Source organism: Rutilus rutilus (genome assembly GCF_951802725.1).
Source record: "Rutilus rutilus genome assembly, chromosome: 14".
Classification (NCBI taxonomy): domain Eukaryota; kingdom Metazoa; phylum Chordata; class Actinopteri; order Cypriniformes; family Leuciscidae; genus Rutilus; species Rutilus rutilus.
In genome coordinates this window covers 31190098-31215584 of record NC_140219.1, presented here as the reverse complement: position 1 = coordinate 31215584, position 25487 = coordinate 31190098, and the positions used below count along the sequence as shown (strand labels likewise).

The window sequence follows — 25487 nt, the reverse complement described above, 5'->3', positions numbered from 1 at the left end:
TTTTGAATGGCAGCCTATGGTGACATTTCACTAGTGAAAATATAATTACAGATATCAACGAGTAAATTGTTGATATCAAAAATGTAATTCTTGATATCAACAATTCATATCCTGGAAATGAATAAAAGTTAAAACGGCTTGCCATACACACATGCGTTCACGCGTCAGGAAGGATGTGTCCCAAAGTGCAGTGCCCTGAACTGTGCGTTCACTAAACCCACACTATCTGGGAAAGAGCTAATGGCACCAATATTTAATGAGGACTCTATTGCACCCTTGAGTACTGAGGTTTGTTACCACCACAGCAACTCATGAATACATGCTGATATGTAAAACGTTGGCCAAGCGTTTGTGTCTGCGTACTGCGTGTTTCTGGCCAGAGACGGCACATCTCAGAAATGGCTTTTCTTCCTCCTCATATTTAATCATTTTCTGTTTTGAAACGGTATAGATTTAAAACGCTTTGAGCAATAGAGCAGCTGAAAAGATAAAAGGTAAAGATTGACCAAGGCAGGATGAGAATGTGCTTCCGGACCATAATGCACCAGTCGAGCAGATACACAACAAAAGGCTGAATTAGTCAAGGGTTTCAGTCAGACCAAAAGTCACTGGAGGAAAAAGCCCCAGACTAATGAAGATCCTTTGTCTCGTGAGACGAGATGATAGATTCCAGTCTCAGGCCACATCCTGACGGACAATTATGAAGTGTTTTTCAGAGCAGATTTCATCACTGTCAGACCCGACACGTGATGCGAGCGCATCTGAAACGAGGAAACTCCAGAGAGAGCATAGATGTTAGCTGAACAAAACAAGGATGGTTTTGTTTTTTACACCCATTGTTCTTTACTAATGTAGACGGATACCTCCTCGCATTAAAGGAGAACTCCGGTCAATTTTAACATTGAGCTCATTTTTTTGTACATTTGGAGTGCTGTCGGTACAGAGAACAACGACAAAAATCTGTGTTGCCTACACCGAGTTATCCTCGTTTTAAAATTTGCACCCTGTTGACTTCAATGGGGCAAGTTTTAAACCTGCTTTTAGCCTCTTAACATCCTTGATGTGTCATTACAAGTGCACAGGTCATGTGAGTGAACGCGGGTGAATCTGACTGCAGTAGATGTGAAAGATATTAATAAAAATGATGTTTATTCAGCCAGCGCACATACCTGTATTTACATCCTGTTTTCGGTCGAAGTCCACAGTAATCGATTGTCGAGTTCACGCGCATAGGTTTAGTACCTATGATCACGCGCGTGAACTCGACAATGTTTCTGTTTCTGTTTACTCGACGTAAACAGAAACAGTATTGATGACACTGAGCAATGGCGTGTGAAAGTAATGCTGTGTGGACATTGACTGGCCCCACCACTTATTCACATTCAGTATAATAACTGCATTCCGGCTACCTGACCTTTTTATCACGAGCATGTTGTTATAACCATCAGATTCAGATCTATCGGCTCTTGCTGCACTAGCTGTCAATAATCTTTCTGGATGGGTTTTTTTGTCCATTTGAGCATTTCTCGTCTCCGGTGTGCCGGGGCTCCATTAAGTAAATACAGCAGGATTCGGCTCATTAAGTCCGTGACCGCAGTCCAATGTGATAGTGACAGCTTCGGCTAGATGACCTTTAGACACCTAATCAACTTTTAACACCTCGCTGGATCTCCTCAGCCGAGAGACCGAGAGGAAGATGACCAATCGCCTGAAATCACCCAATCTGCTCGATAGCAGTGCGTCGGCCCCCGAGGTGTCACTTCAGTGAGAAAAATCTGTTGAGCAGCAATCTCTGTGAAGCTAGAGGCTTTTTATAGGAGACGAGAGGAACAATCTGATCTGCACAACAACTAAACAGACAAATCAAGATCAAATCATTTCTGCACAAACTGTACTACAGAATTCTTATGCGAACTGTGGCACGTCTCAGCCTATTGTTAGTACGTGCGTCAGTTTCTTTACTTCTCTCTAATTGCTTGTCAGAATCTTTCGACACAATGATTTCATGTATATGTACATGTTGAAACACCATTCGAATTTGCAGTCAGAAAGTTGCTGTAGATTGCAAGTCGTTTCTAATAATTAAATTGACACCAGCAGTGTCCTCAGTGAGACATACTATATTCCAGCTATCATTTTGTTATAAAATAATAGCCGTTTTATTTTCATGACACTTAAGCACATTTCCACTGAGATTGCATCACTGCAATATGTACTTTTTATGCTTGGTTTCAATGATAAGTGTACTGATTCTCAGTACTGTAATACAGTTTCACTTTAAATCAGCAGAAAGTATTTTTTATTTTTTTTTGAAATAATGAGATTTCTTCAATATGGTACTAAAAGTATTAGGGAAAAAAGTACTAAATTGTCAAAACGTGTCAATTTTTTTTTATTTTTTTTTAATAAGACCATTACAATTATGTAAAAACACAACTACTACCCATTACCAGTCCCACTTGCACTTTATGGAAAATAATGGGACATTTTATTGCCCTTGAGTACTCAAACACATAAGCAGTTGGTTTTGAGCCTCTGAAGAACAATGGACTGATTCACATTGAGTGTTTTAAGATGCATATTATGGAGTGAGATACTGAAAGCTCCTCTCTAAAGCAGCGCATGTCAGCAGAGGAATAATGAGAGGTATATGAGAACAGATGGATAATTTAACCCGACCTGTCCGCCTGCCTCCAGCTCTCAGATCAACAGCACACTACATTCACAGCTTTGACTCAGTGGGAATTTGTCTGTGAAACACAACGAGAGGTTTTTCTGCTCAGACATTAATGTTTATTTATTACCGTTTTAGAATAGATGTAGGGGTGGGCAATATTAGCACAATATGAGTAATGTTATTTCACTATAACAATATATACATCACAATAAAGCTATTTTTTTTACTGGTAATAAGGTTGTTACAAAAACTATTACTAGCCTATAGCTAATGTGCAGTAAAAATAAGAATAAAATAATTCCCTCCTTCAGGGAACAAGGGTCACATACGTAAACGAGACGTTCTCAAGGATACTCAAGACAAATAAAATGTCAATAATAAAATGAGAACAAAGAATCTAAATTAACAGGACAAATAAAAACAACAGAAATTAGATTTTTTTTATTTTTTTATCAGGTAGATCTAACAGAAGTAAGAAATACTTCAGAAATGAAATAATCAAATGTAAAAATAAAGGACTGTACCATCTTCATAGTGTGATTTAAATACAAACTGATTCCTATTTAAGCGAGTGATTTTCTCTTTGTCTTTTGTTGTTTGATTAACATTAATGACACAGACGACAGCAGGTTTATTAGGCTGCTGTCACTTTAAGAGCAAATGCACGGATCTAATATACCGATACACGTCCGGTTCTAATCCAAGTGTCGAACATTTACTTGAGACAAAGCTGACTGTATTTGTGTGGATACTAGCCATAACTGTATGTGTATTTGAGCGTTTAAGCACAATGAACTTTGAGTAGTCACACCGTGTGATAGGCTTCTGTCAGATTAGCGTGCGAGAGCTGAATTGGGCTCTCGTTTGTCTTATTGCTTGAACGGCTAAAATCACTTTTTAAAAGTTTTAAACGGCCAATTCTTAAAAAAGATGCAAAGGATAAACTTTCATGAAGATGCAGCACTGCATGATCACACGAGTATCACCGCGATAGAGACGATTATCGAACATTTCTACAGATTTATCGTGTCTGGTGGACTAGTAGTGGAATAGGACACGTCCCTACTCTAGAGAGGTTGAGCGTATAGATAATCTTGTTCTGTTACAGGTGTAGATCTCCAGAACCAGGGTTCAACACGCAAAACAAGCTGATGATTTGAACCAGGTGTTTTAATTAATGAGACATCTAACACATTCCCCAGCACTGGAGTCCAGAAACACTGAATACATCTAGTTGTGAGTTATATGAGTATTAGTTGCTGTGTACTCTGCAATGATTTATTGATATTTTCTTGCTTTGAAGCTCAGGAAACGTTAGAGATCAGAAGGCTTAAACTAAAAAACATCTTGGAGAAAGAATATTTGGCTTACAGTGAGAGTTTTCATTGTGCATGTGTAATCTTAATGAGAAAAAAGGCTAATGGTTGGAGTTTATGTATATGAACATAACCGTTACCTTGGTGATCTCCAGGCAAAATTGACTGCATTTAGACGTCATGAACAGGTCAAAGTGAACGGGGCATTGTGATGCTACGGGCTACAATGGACTCTTCAGGACTATACAGCATCATCATGCACCCGTTCAGAAAGACTAATGTTCCAGTTTATATTGTTTACTTTGATGTGTCCAGTGTAGACAGTACTACATGTAAATTATTATATTATATTAAAATGAAATATATACTGAATTTATCTGGAACAGCTGCTTGACTTGGAAAAAGAGAATCAAGATCAAAACAAGACAGAATCAATAAAAGTTCATAGCCTCTTCTTTTCGTCAATGTCTTTATCTCACAAATCAATACGCAGCACGATATCTGCTCAATGTATACATACAATATTGCAACTCACTGAACAAAACTTTACATCTATCCCTCACAGTCTCGTTTTCATTCATGTCAAATGATAACAGCTGTAAGGAAAAGGGACCTGTACAATGTTAGGCCATCCACTACAGTACCCTGTACTGGGACAAAGATGCATTCAACACATCACCGGAGAGAGGTTTACTCTTAAATGCATAAGCCGGAGATATTCAGTACAATCAACATCCGTAAGCTGACATTTAATTCAACAGGAGAATAATAGCTCAACTGTTTCTTTCCCTCTCAAATGCTTCAGGCAGTTTCTGGTGCCAACTAACCACAGTCCAAACGTTAATGCAGGCTCGCTTTTTTTGTTTGTTTTTTTTGAGAGAGAGAGAGAGAGAGATTTGACTGTCTTTCTTTAAAGACAAATTAGCTCTGTTCCACAAGGTAAGAGCTCCTAACTAAGCAGTATTTTAAGGCATCAAGGCTCGCTCCTGACATGAAGGGTCTTCCAGAAGGAAGGCATCAACATTAGGGCCGAAATCAAAGGCAGTTAAGGCTTTAATGTGTAAACCTACCATGAACTCTGAGGCTGTTCAGTGAGGATATATGCTATCATAGACGTTACATATTAGTGTGAATTCTACTTCTTAAAGTACATTACCCATAATTCTGAGGAGAGATTGATCAATCGGAGAAGTCTCTTGCTGCAATCCAATTCGCATACTATCCGTCGGACTTAGAATTACTGTGTCCGACTCACAAATCATAGTATTCTGAAATGAGTATCCTATAGGTATCCTGATGGTCTGCCATTTCTGGTGGAAATTCGAAGTGCAGATCTGTTCACACTCTAACGACTAATATTAACCCATTGTGCTTTGGACGAGGATTCGGTTCAGAACTACAAACACAAATAAAAAGTGCTAAAAACTAGGAATGCCAGATATGCGAGACAGACGGTTAGGTAGAGAGGTTTAGATAAAGGGGTCTGAGTGATTAATACATTAGGGTTGGGAATCGAAAATCCATTCCAATTCTGAAATCGGATACTTGTTATAAAATTAAAATTTTGATTTCTCCTGTCAATTTCTCTGTGTGCACAAGAAGACCCGCGTGCTGTGCTCACATCCAAAACGTGCGCACAGAAAGCCGCCTCTCATGCTGTATAGAACGCGATACTGAGCTGAGTTCTCTTCCTCCTCTTTTTTTGCACTTGAACGGATAAATACACACAAAAATGTCAAAATATTCTCATAAACACAGTCGGTTATGTCTAAAGTGAATGTAAACAGTTGAGAAAGAAAATGCATGTGTAACAGTATATTGGATTCGTGCATCTCTTAAAGTGACAGCAGCCTAATATTCCTGCTGCCGTCCCTATAATAACATTAATCAAACAATAAAAGACAAAGAGAAAATTTGCTCGCTGTTCTTGACTGAATAAATTCTGTAACTATATTTGTAATATATGTGTCATTTATAAAGTGCAGTGTTATTTTACACTTTGTTTCTGTACCTGAATACTTGAAAATCTTAAAACACTTTATTTCAATCGTATCTTTGTTCAGTTGTATTTATTTGTGCGATTGCTAATTTGTTTATTTGTTCTTTTCTAAGTGTTTACTTGTCTTTAATAATGCTTGAATGATATATACGTTTTTATTTTATTTATTTTTTTACCTTATTGGAATTGAAATTAGGAATCGATAACAATTGGAATCGTTAAAATTCAAACGATACCCAACCTTAATAATAATCAATATTTAATCTGCAACAACTTTAGCATCTGTTCTGCTCTCTGTGACCTCGTTTTTGAGTTGTCTTGATTTGTCATCATTTACACCTGGTGTCTAGTTATCTCATTAGTTCCCTTTGTTTGGTCCATGCTTATAAGTCCTCAGTTCTCCCTCAGTGTTTGTCGGTTCTCGTTTATGCTTTCCTGTCTCCGGTGTATTTGTCATTAAAGTCTATTTCCTAGTGTTTATCTTCATCTTCGTGAGCTTTATTACACGTACCGTTACAGAAGAACTGACAAAACAGTATCATTGTGATGTTTTTTTCCTTTCCGTTTGATTTTTGTTTTCCCATGGACCTTCCCACAGTCCATCTTCTGTGCTTGGAGCAGGAAGACCGTCCGCTGGAAGAACACACTCAGGACTGCATCCATCTGGTGTGCCTTACGCACTATCGAAGGCACGCCTTCCAGCGGACGGTCTAAAAGGGGATTACGCCGCTTTCGTAGAGTTTGTGCTGGTGAACAACAACTCACCTTTCACCATCGGCTCCGCATAGTATGACTCCGTCACCAGCTCCACTCCATCACTGCCAGAGACCAGCCATCCACCACTGGCAAACGACGTGACGGGGATGTTGCATGTGCCCACCGCAGACCATGGATCGCAGCCTCGACTCCATCGACGAGCTCAAACCGAGGAAGAGGTTGGAGGGAGTCACCTCCCCGCTGCCTAATCCACAAAAAAACATCTGACCAGGTGTGCGAGCCGGCAACACCGCGGATCGTCGAGAGAGTGTGGATCTCGATGGCTTGGAGGGAAGCCATGCCCACACCCCTGCCGCAGTGAGTGACTTGAGTCTGGCCTCTGGAGCTTATTATGAGGAACTAAAGGGCATTTTTGAGGTAGATCTTATTGACTTTTTTGGAGAGGTTATACCCCTTGCCCCTGTAGCTCCTGTGTTTCCTGTGTCCTCCCGCCCCCTGTGTCTCCAGAATACCCGCCCAGCCTCCCTCTCCCCACTCCTTAATCTGCCAGTTCCTCAGCCCGCCTCCTCTGCTGCTCCCATTGTCATTGAGGACCTGCCCAGTGTCTTCCAGCCATCAGCTCCACCCAGCACAGAGGATCCCCCGGTTCCACCTCTAGCCTCTTTTTCCTTCGCTCCACCTCGGTCTGTTGACACTTCGGCTCCGCCTTGGCTCCTCCCTCCCTCGGCTCCACGGAAAACCAACGGCCATACGGCTTCTCTGGGCTCCCTCGTCCCTCTGGCTCCGCCTAGGTCAGTCATCGACCTGCCTGCACCTTCGGCTCCGTCTGGCTGGTCCCCCTGGCTCCACCTCTGTCCACTGGTTTTCCAGCTCCACCTCGAGACGCTAGTCCCCGCGGCTCCATCTCGGTCTCCAGGACCATCAGCGTCGCGTCGGCTCATCAGTTCCACCAGGGTCGTCTGCAGTGTAGTGTTAATTTCGTTAACAAAATCACGGCGAAAAATATCCGTTGACAACCTTTTCTTTCATGACTAAGACGAGACGATAACAAGACGACACCAACGTCATTAAACGATAACTGTGACTATATCAAAAAAGACGCGACTAAAATGTAGTTGTTTTTGCATTACAGACTGTTTAACAAGCCGCTACGAGGTTTCATGCTTGCGGTTGCCAGATTTCAAGAATTTAAATCCCCCAATCAGAGTTTTTCTGTTAAAAGGACATGTTTTCTACCTGATGTTTTACTTAATATTTGCAATCTGGTACCATGCGTCGCACTCTCTCTACACTGCTGAAGAAGCGCGGTGCGCGGATGATCTGAAAACATCAAAAACACAGACAAACATGTAAGCTGGAGTTTAGCGATCTCCATTTGAGATGGATTATATTATTTGCTTATATGAAAGTGTCATTCAGCCAGTCTGTGTTCCTTCACGAGCCGATTGCGCTGGTTTCTGTGACTAAAACTGCGAATTTCAAACATGAATCTCGACTATATTAATAAATGCACATAAGCAGCTCTATGTGACAATAAATTGTCTTTTTTTTGAGAAATTTCACAGTTTAAATTTGAGAGAAATGTCTTGTAGAGAATGGGTTAATTGATAACAAATAACCTGTGAAAAAAAATCAGGAAACTAGATCTAGATAGTTCTATGAGACATTACGAGACTATACAAGACATTCTCTAGATTTGTACTTGTATATGAAAGTGCAATTATTCTGATAAAATGCAAATATACATTTCTCAAATGACAAAAATTGTTGTGATTATAATTTTAAGCAAAATAATCATTAGCCTATTATAAATGTAACCATTATGCAGTATGATGAAAATATGACTACGTTTTCACTGACTAAAACTAGACTTAAATGCCCAGGGTTTTAGTCGACTAAAACTTGACTGAGGCAAGGTTGACTAAATATGATAAAAACTTAAAAGTACATTTGACACAGGACTAAGACTAAATGCAAAAATAGCTGACAAAATGAACAGTACTTCATACTTCAATTAGTGGCTTCTTCTCCGTCGGTCGTCTCCAGGATGTGTACTATCAAGTCAGCTACACCATGGCTTCTCCCGCCTTCGACTCCACCCTGGACTATTATTATTATTATTATTTCTGTACATTTAGAAATTGCACGGTCATTCTGCACCATACAATATTGTTACTCCACTTATCTTTGTTTCAGTCACAGCTAGAAGTTGATTTATATCACCCAGTTTCTTTTGCCTGCAGTGAAAAATCGTGACGGCTTGATGTAATTACCATAAACAAATATGTTGAGCGCTATATATATACATACACACAAAGTTTCCAGAGGTTAACAACTGTGGTATGGGTGTTAAATTGAGCCTAAAATAGTAGATTGTTGCATGCAGTTTCCGTGGTGATGGAAGCTCCGGTTCTTCTTGCCTTGCAGCTTTTAATTTCAAACAATTAGTTCATAAGAGAGAAATCATTAGCCCTTGATCTCTTTCAGATATGTGGGTATAACAGAAATTATTTATGGTGAATCCTTGTAAGTTTACAATTTAAAGACATTGTTCAGCCAGAAGAACTCTGACATTATTTACTCACCCTCATGCCGTTCAAACCTCATATCATTCAAACTTCACTGTGTTTCTTTATATAGGTAGTAGCGATATAATGAAGCCTCACACGAGCAGGACAGACTCCCATTGATGGACAGGAAACAGGCCCGGATCATCTTGCAGGCTTTGGGCTCAACAGAAACCAGCAAACTGGACCAGTCGGGTAAGAAAATCAACAATCAATATTGAAATGATATTCATTTACCATTAATGGGAAAGGAAATGCTTTCCACATATTTATTAGACATTGAGAATTAAAATAAACCCAACTTGTTTGTTCACCATTAAACTCCACAGAGTAGCTACCTTTCAATTTAGGGCCCCATGAAATCCATTTTATTTTCCCCTAAATTCTGTGTTTTTCATAAAAAAAAAAAAATTCTGGATTCCAATTTTTATGGTTTAATACAAATTTCTCATAGAAAATGGTGTCTAATGAAAGGAATTAATAAAACTTTAACAATCTAATCTAGCTTTTAAAATGAAATCAAATGAAAATTTAAGATGCTGCAGAACAGAACTGTATAAATTAAAACATCTAATAATATCTTGGTTATATGATATTCTTTAAAAATTAATAATACTATCATCATTACATTTTAGTATACAGTAGTGATCTATTTCTGTCATAATGTCTTCAAGTTAAACCGAACTTTTATTTTGACGGATTGTCGTGAAGATCTTTCAGTTTTCAGTTTCAGTGTATTTGATGGTAGTTTTTCCTCAAATGAAAGGGTGAAACGCTTGTGAAGTGACTCTCAAAGCAGCTCTGGAGATGAAGTTAATGTGTTTATGTCCTCATATCTTTAGACGCCAGGCGCTGAAAACACTGTGAGCGTCACGTGTGTATGATTTTTGTATATCAGATGAAACCGCACCATTCACTCACAGAAACACTCAGAAATCACTTATTAGCGACATGGCCGTTGTCACGTTAATTTCTGCTGTGTGACAGGCTGTTAAGATTAGGGCTGCACGATTAATCGTATTTTAATCGTGATAACGATATCTGCCTCTCGATTAATTTTAAAAAATCGTCACGATATTTGCCCGCTCGTTTTTTATCCTGAAAACGCTTTTTTATTAGACATTTGCATTATCTTGCATTGTAAACAAGTCCCCACTAGCACTGATGTTTGTGGTTGCCAGATCTGAATAGCTTAAATCTCCCAAATTACCCAAACAGAGCTTTTCTCTTACATTTTATGCCCCGTGTTTTACTTAATCGGTGCAATCTGGCAACCCTGCGGAAAAAGCACTGATCTCCACAGCGATATTCTGTTTGCATGAAATTGTTACACAGCCAGTCTGTTTCTTCACAAGCCACTTGTGCCGTTTGTGTGACTAAATCTGTTTCTAAATGAGTTTCGCTGTTCTATTTTTTGAAGTTTTAAGTTTTTACCAGTTTTCATGATGTGAATCAGTTGAAAACGACAGCCACTGACCAGTGTGTATCAACAAGTAGACTATTTTTCTTTGCAGTACGAATTTGCTGAGCGATCTGGATCTGTAGCCTACTTTGTCTCATTTGCAACCGAAATGTGTCGCTTAGAAGATCTAATGTGAAGACGCATCACAAAGCGCTCATCTAACGTTAAATCATGCCATTTGTATTGACTTGCTGTCTGAGGAAGTTGTAGTTGGTTAAATGAAGTCTGATGGTTTGAAATTAACACCCGCCAACCCGCCAAATGCGGCTAAAAATGAACTTTTGCGGCGTATCGCTGTCAAATCACTGGCCAATTTGGCATGTTATTATGTTTACTGACTTTCCTGGGGAAATTCGTGTAAACCAAATCTGCGCGGATTTTGCGCAAATGCTCGTGCAAAACCGTTAACTGTCTCTTCTCTTTCTCTGTAGTTTCTCAAATGAGAATAATCGTGATTAATTATCGCGATTATAATTGAGCAAAATAATCGTGATGATCATTTTAACCATTATCGTGCAGCCCTAGTTAAGATTAATCCATATCGAGGACAAATGTCCAGAGCTTATCGTCGTTATCGACATAAATTGTATCGCATTCTCGATATGATATCATTTATCACCCAGCCCATTTTGTTTTTGCCGCTTAGGCCTGGGATTATATTAAATAGCTCATACTAGAGGTGTGTGAGATATATCATCTACGATAGTATTGCAATTGTTGTTTTAACGATGTGCAATCTGACATTGTTACAAATTATTATGCAAATTATATTTTACACTGATTTTCCTAAATAGTCGATGCAAATGACAGTCAGTATAATTTTCAAGTCACCAACCGTTGGTGGAATTTCATTGAACAAACCACCCAACGAAAACAGTCTTTTTTTCAAAAATCTCAAAAATCTAAATGCACTGTTCCAAATTATTATGCACAACAGAGTTTGAAAACATTTTATAAGTTGTAAAGAACTGAAAATGGTCATTTGTTGAACCATTAGGAGGTCATATTTACTGAAATCAAAAGCTATTTCAATCAAACACATCTTAACAGGCCAAGTTACATGTTAACATAGGACCCCTTCTTTGATATCACCTTCACAATTCTTGCATACATTGAACTTGTGAGTTTATGGAGAGGTTCTGCTTGAATTTCTTTGCAGGATGTCAGAATAGCCTCCCAGAGCTGCTGTTTTGATGCGAACTGCCTCCCACCCTCATATCTTTTGCTTGAGGATGCTCTCAATAGGGTTGAGGACAGGGGAGGATGGGGGCCACACCATGAGGGTCTCTCCTTTTATGCCAAAAGCAGCCAATGGCACAGAGGTATTCTTTGCAGCATGAGATGGTCATGCATGAAGATGATTTTGCTACGGAAAGCACGGTTCTTCTTTTTGTCCCATGGAAGAAAGTGGTCAGTCAGAAACTCTATATACTTTGGTCATTTTCACACCTTCAGGGACCCTAAAGGGGCCTACCAGTTCTCTCCCCATGATTCCGGCCCAAAACATGACTCCGCCACCTCCTTGCTGACGTCGCAGCCTTATTGGGACATGGTGGCCATCCACCAACCATCCACTACTCCATCCACTACTCCATCCACTACTCCATCCACTACTCCATCCACTACTCCATCCATCTGGAGCATCCAGGGTTGCACGGCACTCACCAGTAAACAAGACGGTTTGAACATTTCTAGGCCCACTCCAACCGTTTCTGCTTGTGAGCATTGGTTGGGGTGGCCGAATAGTAGGTTTATGCACAACTGCAAGCCTCTGGATGATCCCACACCTTGAGGTTCACGCGACTCCAGAGGCATCAGCAGCTTCAAATACCTGTTTGCTGCTTCGTAATGGCATTTTAGCAGCTGCTCTCTTGATCCGATGAATTTGTCTGGCAGTAACCTTCCTCATTATGCCTTTATCTGCACGAACCCGTCTGTGCTCTGGATCAGCCACAAATCTCTTCACAGTACGAAGATCACGCTTAAGTTTTCGTGAAGTATCTAATGTTGTCCAAGGAATTGCAGTATTTGATGCTTTTCCGCAGCAGAGAGATCTTTTTTTCTTTCCCGTATTGCTTGAAACCTGTGGCTTTCTTAATAATGAGGAACATCCTTCTTAAGTAGTTTTCCTTTAATTGGGCTCACCTGGCAAACTAATTATCACAGGTATCTGAGATTGATTTCAGTGATCCAAAGAGCCCGGAGACACAATACCATCCATGAGTTTGATTGAAAAAACGTAATATTTAATGTTTATGACACTTAATTCCAATTTGGATAATACTTTTGAACGCGGTGTATTGAGAGCTCTTCTTGTTAAACTGTTTACTTTTGTGAGGAAGAAAATACTTGTGTGATACTTACTAACTAGTTGTGAAGTTGTGTGACAATTTTATCATTTTAATTTGCACACACAAAGAGTGCATGTATATTTTGCATGATTATTTATTCATTTATGGTACAGTTCTTAAAAAGCATAATTTATTTTTAGACTTATTTGTTGGCCAGTTGTGGTCTGTGCAATAAATATTAAAAGTTCTATCTATTGTGTTTTATTGTTCCACTATAGTAATGATAATATTTACAATGATACATCGAATTGAATAGGTGTCTCTCTCATTGTCCCACAGCAACATTAAAATAGTGTAGATTAGTGTAAATGTTTTATAATAATAATTTGTTGTATTTAGTGTCCATTTCATTCATTTAACATATTTAATATTGGGGGCATCCAAGTTATTTGACATATTTTAACAAAAATATATATCAATATATATATAACAAAAAAACAATATTTTATAAAAAAAACCGCAATAGTTACTTTCCCTGGTAATTAATGATGTAACTCAGTTACTATTTGTGAGAAGTAACTAATTACTTTTAAGTTATGTCGTCGCCCATGTTATACAACAGTTTAATAAACCATTAAGTGACTTACATTTTAGACACAATATTGCCTGCTTTGCTCTATTTCGCCAACAAAATAGTTCCAAACAAAACCACAGTCACTGTTTAGCAACACAGTGTTTTGTTACTGAATGAATCAGACCATTTGAATGAATCGGTTGAATTAATGACTCAATGATTCGCTCATTAACAGTGACTTGTTGCCACCTACTGGCAGTTTTATACGTCTAATGTCTAATAAGGGGAGAAGTTCTAGCCTGACTACGTCAGACTTCCTACTTCCGCTCAATTTCATTTCGCTTCTGTAGTAAGTCTGAGATAGCAGCTTATCTTTCAGTTTTCCACCGGCTTTCGGACGGCCGGGCCAATCAACGAACAGAGAGCGGGCTGAGAGCCGTGACGTAGACGCTGATTGTACCGTGGATGCATAGATTTACTTAACAAATAATCTGCAAAAGTCGCGCGCAGCCACGTTTACTCCGGTATTTCGCTCGATGGTTTTGTTTTCGCATCATACATGTGTTTACAGTGGAAGTTAGATGCGGCTGAGCATTCGAATATCACACACGCCATAACCAAACGTCATGTGATTGGCTTACGGGTAACCAATGGTTTTAAACTTCAGACAAGCGCCCCCCCGCGAGAAAGAAAACACTTTTCAATTGTGCCATGCCAGACTCTGTCTACAAAGCAAAGCGAAGTAGCAGAGTTTGGTATTACCAGGCTAGAGAAGTTCCACTCTCAGTAAACTTCCGGCTTCTGAACTGGTTGCAGTTCCACTCTGGTTCCACATGAGGGCGCTCACAGGACGAGTGCAGAATGAATGGAGGTCTATGGCGCTATACCCCTCAAAATCCACTTTTCTCAGGATATAATTTTTTGTCTAGTAATTTGAATGTTGTATTCGAAAGGAGATGCAAAGAATTACACATTGCTGGGTGTTAGATTTTTTAGAGTCACTTATTCGCTTTAAAAAGTCTTTTAAAGTGTCAATGACGTCATACACATCGTACGACCAGAGATACTGCTTTACGGCAATCCTTCAGTATACTTTGGTGCTTTCGCGCTCTGCACTTTTTTTTCTCTTGAGGCATCGACAACACGTAAAGCACGGTAAACACACGTGCTAGAAGAGTTTTTGTTTAATTTGTTTTAAAAGACCACGCCGAAAATACACACACACATGATGCCATCAAGCGGTATCTCTGGTCGTAATCAGTCCTTCACTAACCAATCAGCGTTCATTAGCAGAATGCTAGCGTGTTATGGGCAACAACAACTCAACCTGTAAGAAATCGAAAGGACATAAGTACTCGAACTTTCGACCTATAACCCATGTTGAAAATCGGCAATCGGGTGCAAGAGACAAATTTAGCCGTCTAGCCCCATAGACTCCCATTCATTTTGCACTCATGGGCGATCGCCCCCAGTGGAACTCTGGTGGAACTACACCCAAAATTCGGTATAATAGGACTTAAAGGAGTCATAACCTAGTATTACATTGGATACCTACTGCTGTATTATAGTCATGTATTATATGTATTATTTTTCTTCTTTAGACAGGTAACGTGTTGTTTTTCTTTATGTTTATTATTACTTGACTGTTTGTTTTATTTATCTATGTATCGTTATCTATTCTATAAAAAAAATGTTGTCATAGTTATATAATATACAATAAAGCGCACACACATAACGATACGCCAGTTGAAAGGGTTGTTGGGACAGCGTCATTAAAAATGAATTTCATCCACTGGTCCCTGATAGTTTCGTCCGATTTTGGGAGATAAAACACATTTACATGTTTTTTATGGCAATCAACCACAGAGCAAGTCCAGTGTGCACTCGGTTTCTCCATCTTTCGCGACTGAACTGAATATGAGGGGGAGAGGGGAAGGCTTCCTGCTGCGGTGTCCATATATGGTATATCCTACTACCTCATGACGTCAAGAGGGAGCTGAAATCAAAATCTTGTATCTGAGTGCGCGTGCACGCGCGCTGGTTTATTTACCCTGAGGTAAACAAACGCTTCACTTTTAAATATCGGCTTCCCGGCCAGTGTATAATCGTTAGTCGATCATAACATACATTGATTCTCGTGGAAAAGTGAAAATTGCAGGTTATGACTCCTTTAATAGGGAGTTGCCAGGCTCTCCGTAGACGAGCTCTGGTTTTAGTTTCATATTTAAAGTATCTTTTCCTTTTTTTTTTTTTTATCATTTCATATATCATCAATGTTTTATTTAAAAAAAAATCTAAACATTATTTATGCATTTGTAACTGCAGGTTAAATGCATTGATGAGCTGCATTAAACAGTTGTAGCTTCTGTGTTTCCTCTGCATTGCAAAGATTTTGTTGATACTGATTTCATTTGATTGGTAACAGCCCTATATTGTCTTATTATTCTAAATAAGTTTATTGATTACATGTAATAATTTGACTAACAATCGTTGTAGACTACATTTAATTAGGTAAGAAAAAATTGCCCTAAGATACCTCCCATAACTCAGAAAACAAAGTGCAATATACAGTTCTGCTCATGGATGTCTAGTTTACATGTTACACAGTGTCCTAACCACCAGACGCGATGCAATAAAATGCCAGGCAGCGACTAGCAATTTGCTAGGCTATAAAGGTTATGCAAAATGATATTCAAAGTCACATTAGACACTTTTACCATGAAATAAAGCACATAATCAGTACCTGAGATTACTTTGTTTGTTGTTGCTCCATCCGCGATGTCACAGAAATAGAAACCGCTACTAAAATAGTATCGCGGTCATGGCTTTTTACGACAAAAACTCTGATTAACACGGAAAACACGTCTTTTATTGCGTGTCGTCGCATCGCATCTGGACATGGTGTAACTCAGTGTTTTTAAACAAAGCTTTCAATTTCCTTCTAATATTTGGTTCCACTAACCTGACAAACCTGGCAAATCCTGTAATTATTTCATCAGCAGAAGTGCTTGCTGCATCAACATGCCTTGTAAACACGACTTTGTTTCCAGGTAAACTGATAAAAAAAACCACCTAGGTTTCCTTCCTGATGATATTAGAGGATATTAGATGGAGAAAGTGTTCGTTTTGAGTTTTGTGTGCCTCAGACGGTCAGTGAACAGAATGTGGGTGTATCGTGGGTGTGACATTGGCTGGTTAGTGACATGGCTGGTGAAGGATAACAGAAAGGGATGTGACGTAACAATCTGTACATGGTGGAAATTCCACACACTGGAATTACACAGTAGAAGTAAAAGCTAAACTGTTTAAAATGAACCCGGATCTTGATCAGATGTCGACAAGCTCCGGCTACTCTTTATCAATCTTTTTGGCTATGCCAAGCATTGACCTCTTTCTGGACATCAATCTTCAAGTCAATTTCATTTTTATTTTAGATGTTGAATTGTGCCCCTTAGTGGCGCTTTTTGGTCTTAATCCCGAAAAGGTGTCCTTATCATCTTCACAGTCAAATGTTGTCGCTTTTGCTAAATAATTGCTGATGAACTGGAAAAATCCTTCCCCACCTAGTTATGTTGCACCCACCTGTTGCAGTTTATTCAAATACAAAAAGAATATTTACAATGCTTGGCAGAACAGAACAATTTCACATGATTTGGCAACCTTTCATTTTGTACTTTAAAAAATTTTATTTTCCTATAAGTAACCCTAAATGTAACTCTTATAAATGGTTTTATCTAACATTTTTGTCAAAATTTAGTTTTTTTTAACTTATTTTCAGTATGTGATGTGTACATTTTGGGACTTTTTGTTTAGAAAACAAAAAGGTTCTATCTACAAAATCAAATGGAATGTAAAAACGTTGAAGCTCAATATCTGAAAATCTGAATGCAGATTACCTTATAATTCCAAGGTGGCGTCTTGCTGTTCTTGGCCTCTCTCTCATCCCTGAAGAATTAAGAAACGGAGAGTAATTAAAAAGGGAAAGAAACTGTATTTTTGATTGTTTACTGATACAGGGTTGTTGTTGTTGTTGTTGTTGTTGTTTTTTGGGGGGGGGGGTCTTTTTCTTAGTAATGTTAAAATTTTTGCTGCATTTTGTCTATATTGTTACTACATTGTATGTATATATGTGTATATATATATATATATATATATAGTGCGTATATATTTTAATTGAATGTTATTTTACCTGTATTGTAATATACGAGTATATTTTAGAGCTAGCATTTAAAATCTTTATTTTTATTTTTTTTGCAACTGATTCACGGTGTGACGGTCAGTGGCTTTAATGAAGCGCACGTCGAAGGAGATACTCAAAATAAATCTTTAATCAAAGAATCAAAATAATAACCAGGAGAATGACTCTGAGGAAACACAACCACGAACACACTAGCCGCGTTTCCATTACAGATTTGCGCAATTCTAATTTGCAACAATGCGATATTTTCTAAATGTTGATAAAAGACTATTGCGCAAAGACGCCGTTTCCATTAACCGATGTCCTGTGACAGAAATGTAACTTTTTCCTCTCGTGATAAGTCATTCCAAAAATCGAGGCAATGTTGGTAGGTTTACGTATATCGCAGTCACTGCACTAGCCATTATATGGAAGGAGACGTAGGCGTGTATCCAAGCTTTAATGGCAAGAAAAGCCCCTTATACTGGGGAGAGGCACATATGAGGTGTTTCTGGGTGTTTCTCCCTCTTATTTGCTTTGAGGTCTTGATAAATTGTGGCATTTCTTGAGATGGTCCTCACTGCAGAACACGAAATCCAGGGGGAGGAGTTGGATCTGGATCCAACTCCTCCCCCTGGATTTCGTGTTCTGCAGTTCTCCCACCTTACATATACCTAAACCTACCCATCTCCACCCCCTGATCCCTAAACCCACCCCTAAACCTACCCATCTCCACCCCCGATCCCTAAACCCACCCCTAAACCTACCCATCTCCACCCCCGATCCCTAAACCCACCCCTAAACCTACCCATCTCCACCCCCGATCCCTAAACCCACCCCTAAACCTACCCATCTCCACCCCCTGATCCCTAAACCCACCCCTAAACCTACCCATCTCCACCCCCGATCCCTAAACCCACCCCTAAACCTACCCATCTCCACCCCCTGATCCCTAAACCCACCCCTAAACCTACCCATCTCCACCCCCGATCCCTAAACCCACCCCTAAACCTACCCATCTCCATCTCCACCCCCAATCCCTAAACCCACCCCTAAACTCTCGTGTACTGCAGTGAGATGCTAATGCATTTCTTTGTTGTTTAGAATCCAGTATTCCTGTAATACTTTTGTCTTTTATGAGTTTAAAGGAGTCATAATGTTGTGTTACCTTGGATACCCAATGCTCTATTATAGTCTTTCAGGCACTTCTAAAAAAGAAAAGTGGAAAAAAAATCAACACAGAGCCCCTCAGACCCTTATTTCTAAAGGCATTATTGTCTCGCGAGATCTGATGCGATGTTTTGGCTGTCGTGGACGGTCATTATAATAATGCAAATGAGGGGCGCGTTGATTGGTCGTAGAAAAAATACACCATTTCCAGATACATTCTTACAGAAGCCCCACTAACTGAAAGCTATTTTCAAACTGCATGTTTTGCATGAGTTTGGCTAATAATGTTTAGTGGTATATTGTTTTCATACTTGCATTTAAACAGTTTTAGCCACTGAGCATGGACTCCTGTACCGTCACTACTGTAGCTGCTAGTGTAAAACAAAGTCGAAAGATGTGGCTAGCATTCGTAGAGTCCATTCCCCGTGTTTACCTCGAAGGTAACGTTACATACAATAGCCGCATTAGCAGTTAGCTGCTATTTGTTAACCACAGTAGAGCAATAAAAACACAGTTTTACCTTTTCAATTTCTGGCAAGTCCCTGATGGTTGGGATGGCACCTTTTCCCAAACGGAGCTTCGAGGCCAAGTTCGCCTGATATTGCCCCAAATTTGTAAATGATTCCGGTGTAAAATGTTTAGCGCACACACCTAACGATACGCCACTTGAAAGAGTTGTTGGGACAGCGTCATTAAAAATGAATTTCCTCCACTGTTCCCTGATAGTTTCGTCCGTTTTTGGTAGATAAAACACATTTGCATGTTGTTTGTGGCAGTCACCCACAGAGCATCTCAGGTGTGCACTCGGTTTCTCCATCTTTCTCGAGTCGACTAAACTGAATCTGAGGGGGAGAGGGGGAGAGGGGGAGAGGGGCGGGCTTCCCGCGGCATAGGTTTGCGGTGTCCATATTTGGTATATCCTCCCCCGTCTTGACGTCAAGAGGGGGAAGAAATCAAAATCTCGTTTTTTCGTGCGCGTGCACGTGGCCTATTTTACAAACCCTGAGGTAAACAAACGCTTCACTTTTAAATATCGGCTTCCCGGCCAGTGTACAATCATTATGCAATCATAACATACATTGATTCTCGTGGAAAAGTGAAATTTCTACATTATGACTCCTTTAAACAAATAACTCTGTCTCATCTTCTGTCCAAACATCTACATCAGGTGACCTGTAAATGCGCAAAAACTGAAACAGTTCATTCTCTCAGTGCAGTTTTGTGAAATATTCCTTTTTCAAATTTGCCTTAACCAACTCATGCAAGCGTAAAAACGTTTTAGCGATATATGGGAGTTTTTGCAATATTGGCATTTCCAAGTATTTTCAAGTCACAATTTCATTTTGCGCAATTTAAAGGGTAATGGAAACGCGGCTACCGACATCAAACAACAACAATGCAAGACTCTCTGATTTAAAAGTATCAATAGACCTTATTCACAGCAGCGCCATATTTGATGTTTAATGGGAATGAAAACGAGGCTGTGAGGGATAGACTTGCTAGACTGAATGTACACATTGTTGTTTGATAATAAAAAAATGATATTCAGTGGTATGTCACAGATGCTGTTCATATTCGATGCTGTTGACCGTGCTGCATTTGTCTGCAGTCTTGGATCAGTGACTTGCTCAATCAGTAGTTCTCAGAGCAGGTTTAGATTTATACAGGTTTAGACAAATATTGATTTATTACCACGTTTGCAAAATATTTAGTCATATAGAATACCCTTTTTATTTCTTTCCCACTGAATTATGCGGTCTGAAGAGCTGAAAGAGCGTTCAGAGCGAGCTCTGTCTCTCCTCTTCCTAATTTGCATCAGTTTATGACTCGTCGCACGTTCATTTGATCTCTACAGCTGTCAATCATTGTACGTGAGTCAGCATAACCATAATCGTCCTTTTTGCATGACACTGTCCTGTACATTTCCTTGCCCTGTGCCCTGTGAAGAACGAACCAAAGAAACATTTCTACACTTGAAATAAGAAGCTAATAAACAAACGAATAAGATGGTTGATGGTTTGTGTGTGATTTTCATATTTTAGTATTTTCATATGAATAAAGAATGTTTACATTATGGTGTAGCGATTAGCCGCACACTGTAAAACCCAACAAGTTCAGCTAACTCAAAACATTTGAGGACACCGATTACCTTAATTAAATTAATTTGATTAAAAAAAAAAACAATAGTTATGGAGTACTCTGAACTTATTTTAATTGAGTCAACTAAAACAAGGATATTTCTTAATGCACAATTAAACTTCACTGCATTTAAATACTTTATATAACTGAAACTTCACTATATTGAGTAAAACCACTGAAATTACAAACTTTAAGTGCTTGCAATATCACACACAAAGTCAAATCCAATAACTCATGACATTTGAGGATACCGATTACCTAAATTCTTTTTTTTTTTTTTTTGAAACCAATAGTTATGAGTACTCTGAAGTTATTTCAGTTGAGGTCACTAAAAGAAGATTTGCATTGCAGTCAAGAAATTAAGTGATTAAAGTGATTCATTAAGTGACGATTGAGCATTAGTGAAGAACTCCTGCTGCTAACAAGCAGAATCATTAAAGGAACGAGAAATAACGAAAGAGAAACAAATCTCTCAAGATCTCATCAGAGGAGGATTAAACAACTCCACAAACAGCATTACCAGCTTCACTTATTACTAACCAGACTGACTTTATTTCTGTCACGCGTTTACATAAGTTGTTATTGAGAATTAATAGAGGTTTATATGTTGATGATTTACTGTTTTATTAAAGTCACCATGATGGAGATCAGTGTTTGCTTTAGTTGGGCTCTTGAATTTATAATGTAAGTTTTTCTCTGGCTGCTGTAACTGTGTTTATAAAGCACACTTGTTGTGGCACAAAATCGGATCCAAAAGAAAATATAATCAGGTGTTGATGGTTGTGTTTTGATGATAAAACTCACAATTTAGTGACTTGATTTACTTAACCTATCCAGAACCTAATCTTTGCTTAAACAGGTGATCTATTATTAGTTTTGTATTATTAATTATAGTAGGAATGTGATACTGTAAGATCCGTTGTTGTGACAATCAGATTTAAAACCCTCTGTGGTATTATGCTGACTCACACAGAGATCAAGAATCAGCATATGAATCACAGTTTTACTAAACTGAATAAAACTAATAATGCTTCACAAAAGAAAGCTATTAGTTTGACATTACTTTTCAGCTGTTATTTTGTCTATGGAGCGAATGACATGAATATTGTGTGAAAAACAACGCGAGGCATAAAACTAGTTAGTGCCAATTTATTTACTAAATTCTTACAGAACTCTAGAGCCATGAGTTGAACTTGCTCACTGAGTTTCGTTCCGATCAGCCTCCGGTAACCGTGTCTGATAGCTATTGAAATTTCATTGGCGGCCATGTTTTTGAGATACGTCAATGTCCTCATAGACTATTGTGGCACCTCGTACAAAGATAGCGCATGCCAATTTTCAAGTCATTTTGACTGATGGTTGGGTGGTTATAGACATTTTTATATTTTTGGGCGCCACCAAGTGGCTAATCATTGTGATTTTTTTTTCTTTTTTTTTTTCAAGTGACCTCAGATTGAGCTCATACATGAGTTTGGTGAAAATATCTAGTTAAATATAGTTATAGCCATGGGGCTATAGCTATGGAGCTAGAATTGTGTCTTTATTACATGCGAGAAAATAAATGATCTGAGAGAAAAAAAAAAAGTTTGAGAGAAAAAGTTATCACACTGATAGCAAAAAAGCATTTCATGAGAGAAAAAAGAATATTTGAGAGAAAAAGTTTTCATACCAATAGCAAAAAATAATAATATTTGAGACTAAAAAAAGTTGAGAGAAAGTATTTTCTCATAGAACATAAAAAAATATAAATTTGAAATTTGTAAAGTTATTTCTGAGAAAAAAAATCTCTCTCAAAATACTTTGAAAAAAACTCTCAAATCTATATTTTTTGCTATCAGTGTGAAAACATTTTCTCAAAAAAAAAAAAAAAGTGTTTCTATAAAACGCTTTTCTTTGCTCTCGATGCAATTTCTTGCTCTCGTGTCAGGATTTTGCTTTCCCTGTGAAAATTGTGTCATGGGCGGGGCCACGTTCCTATTGGCCAGTCGGGTGAGCATTGTCTTGTCTTGTGAGTCGAACTGAATTACATCATTGTTCGGTTCACCGGCATAGATGCCGCATTAATTATTGCAGGTGATACGTCCGCGATAATTAATGCGATATGGCTCAGCTTGTCAGTTAACTGACAAGTTAACTTTACAACAGTCAGCTCTGTGTTGTAAATGCCGCTCCATCTGAAAGCAGGTAATGGCGATTTACTACTAATCAAGGAACCGACTTTACTGACGAGATGCGCCTAACAATGTCATGCGATATATCGCCCAGCCCTTTTTCCTTCCTTTATTTATATATAGCGCTTTTTGCAATACAGATTGTTTTAAAGCAGCTTTACAGTGATGAAAGGAAATTAATGCAACAAAGATTGTTTTGGCTGTACAGCAAATCTAGAGGAAAGTCATTGTCCAGTTTAATCAAGTTTTTGATTGATTCTGTTCTTGTAAGAAAGGCAAGGAGCCTATTGTGCTATAGTTAGTACTTAACATTACATTTTTCATATGCTTCTTGTTTCTGTGGTTTAACAACCCTCTGGTGATCATTGGTTAATGATGGTTATTAACCATGGTTAAAACCAGACCATTCTCAGTAGTAACTGAGTTATGGTCTGGCAAAGCTTCATTAATAACTCATTTCCAAAGGGGCGTCAACAACGGACATCGCTCAAATGCCTCTGGGCGCAATTGGATAGACCTAAAACCAACCAGAGCGATCGTCATCGTGTAAAGCCCGCCCCAACGTTTCTGATTGGTGCTGCGATTTAGACGGATTTGAAATGGGCTTGAATGAGCTCTTTGCCAGACTACTTGCAGAGCAAATCTAAATTTGCCGGAAGTTGTCTGGGTTTTCCCAGGCTAGATCATTGGTAAATTTAACGGTTTGGTTTTTAGAATTTTTTACTTCATGAAACTTGGTAAAGGTTGTGGCACTTTCTATGTGAAGAAAAATGATGGACATGATTCGAAAAGGTTAAATGGTCCAAAAAAAAAAAAAAAAAAAATTATGGCTTTGATTTTCTCACAGTTTTAGAGTGAAACATGATTTGGTAAAAATTAAATTTCATATAAAAATGTAAAATTTTATTTTTTTTGTAAATATGTAAATCTTTATGTAAATATTACATAAAAAAATTATCGAACTAGTAATAAATAGTACAGTCATTGGAAAAAGAAATCTGTCATTTTTTATCACTGCGCGAGGAGCACTACAGGGTTTAGAAAGATTATAATAAAAAGCTGGAAAAAGAGAGCTGACAATTTTGTATGTCTCTATGTTAGTTGTGAGTTAACATTAACATATGAGTATCGTATAGTATATATTGTAGTCAAAAACTCACTCACAAGAGGTGATTATCATGTAAAACTACTAACCAAGTCAAGTTCTTTATTGCCATGTCTTTGCAGTGCAGATGATAAAGTATAGCATGTGTGAAGTCTATGTTTTGGGAACAGTGGGATCTTGGGGTGGATGGGAAGTCACTTTCACATAATGAGGAGATTTATCTGTCAAATGTAAAGGTTCTTTATTGTCACCTATGGTTCCATGAAGGTCCATTAACATCCACGTAACCTTCCTATTCCACAAAAGGTTCTTTATAGTGGAAAAATGTTCTTTAGATTTTTAAAACTTCACACTAACAACAACAACAACAAAAAAGGTTATTTTAAGAACTGGTCACTGAAAGGTACTTTAGGGAACCAAAATAGTTCTTCTGTGGCATTGCCGCAAAATAGATGGCAGTGGTGTCACTAGACTGTGGTTGGAGGGCAGAAGGTATGAATGGCCTTCGGTGATGCTGGGAGTTCTCATGTAGACCCTGTGGTGGTAGATGAGGGCTGTAATGGTGATAGTCTGCAGTTTTTATCACACGCTGCAGTGCTTTATGAGCCTGGGCAGAGCAGTTGCCATAACATACTGTGATATAGACAATGATATACTCTCAGTATGTTCAACTAATGAGACTATCCTTCCATTCAGAAGTAATAAGTATTGATTAGTTGACAGAAAACAATATGCAGTTGACTTTGAAGATAGCAAACAAAACTCTTATATATATCTTTATCAAATCCAGAAACTAGTTCTTCCTCAGAAGTGCGCATTGCACCAGATAGTAAATATGATTGTGTCCCAGTAGGCTGATTAAAACCTGTGCAGTCTGACTCCTGAATATTGTGTAAAGCAGAGGATGCAATTTTGTGAAAGCCTTTTCCATTTTGTGTGCAGCATACATAGTTCACCCAAAAATCATCATCAAATCTGTCATCGTGGACCTTGACAGTCAGAGTGGTTGACATCTCCACTGACAATACCTTTTTTTGTTCCATGACTAGCCGCAAAAGACGTCCAAGATCTGTGGTTTTCAAATTTGAAAAGCAAAACTGGCTTATAATCATATTCATGATC

At 38.6% G+C, this 25487-nt stretch overlaps 1 protein-coding gene across 1 annotated transcript in view; it reads left to right on the top strand.

The window, feature by feature from the left end:
• nexmifb (neurite extension and migration factor b) overlaps positions 1 to 25487 on the top strand; it is a 74459-nt gene that overhangs the window by 38275 nt on the left and 10697 nt on the right. The window contains exon 2 of the mRNA XM_084429945.1: positions 9350 to 9471. The gene's annotated coding sequence lies outside the window, so the exon portion shown is untranslated. The remainder of the gene's footprint in view (positions 1 to 9349; positions 9472 to 25487) is intronic.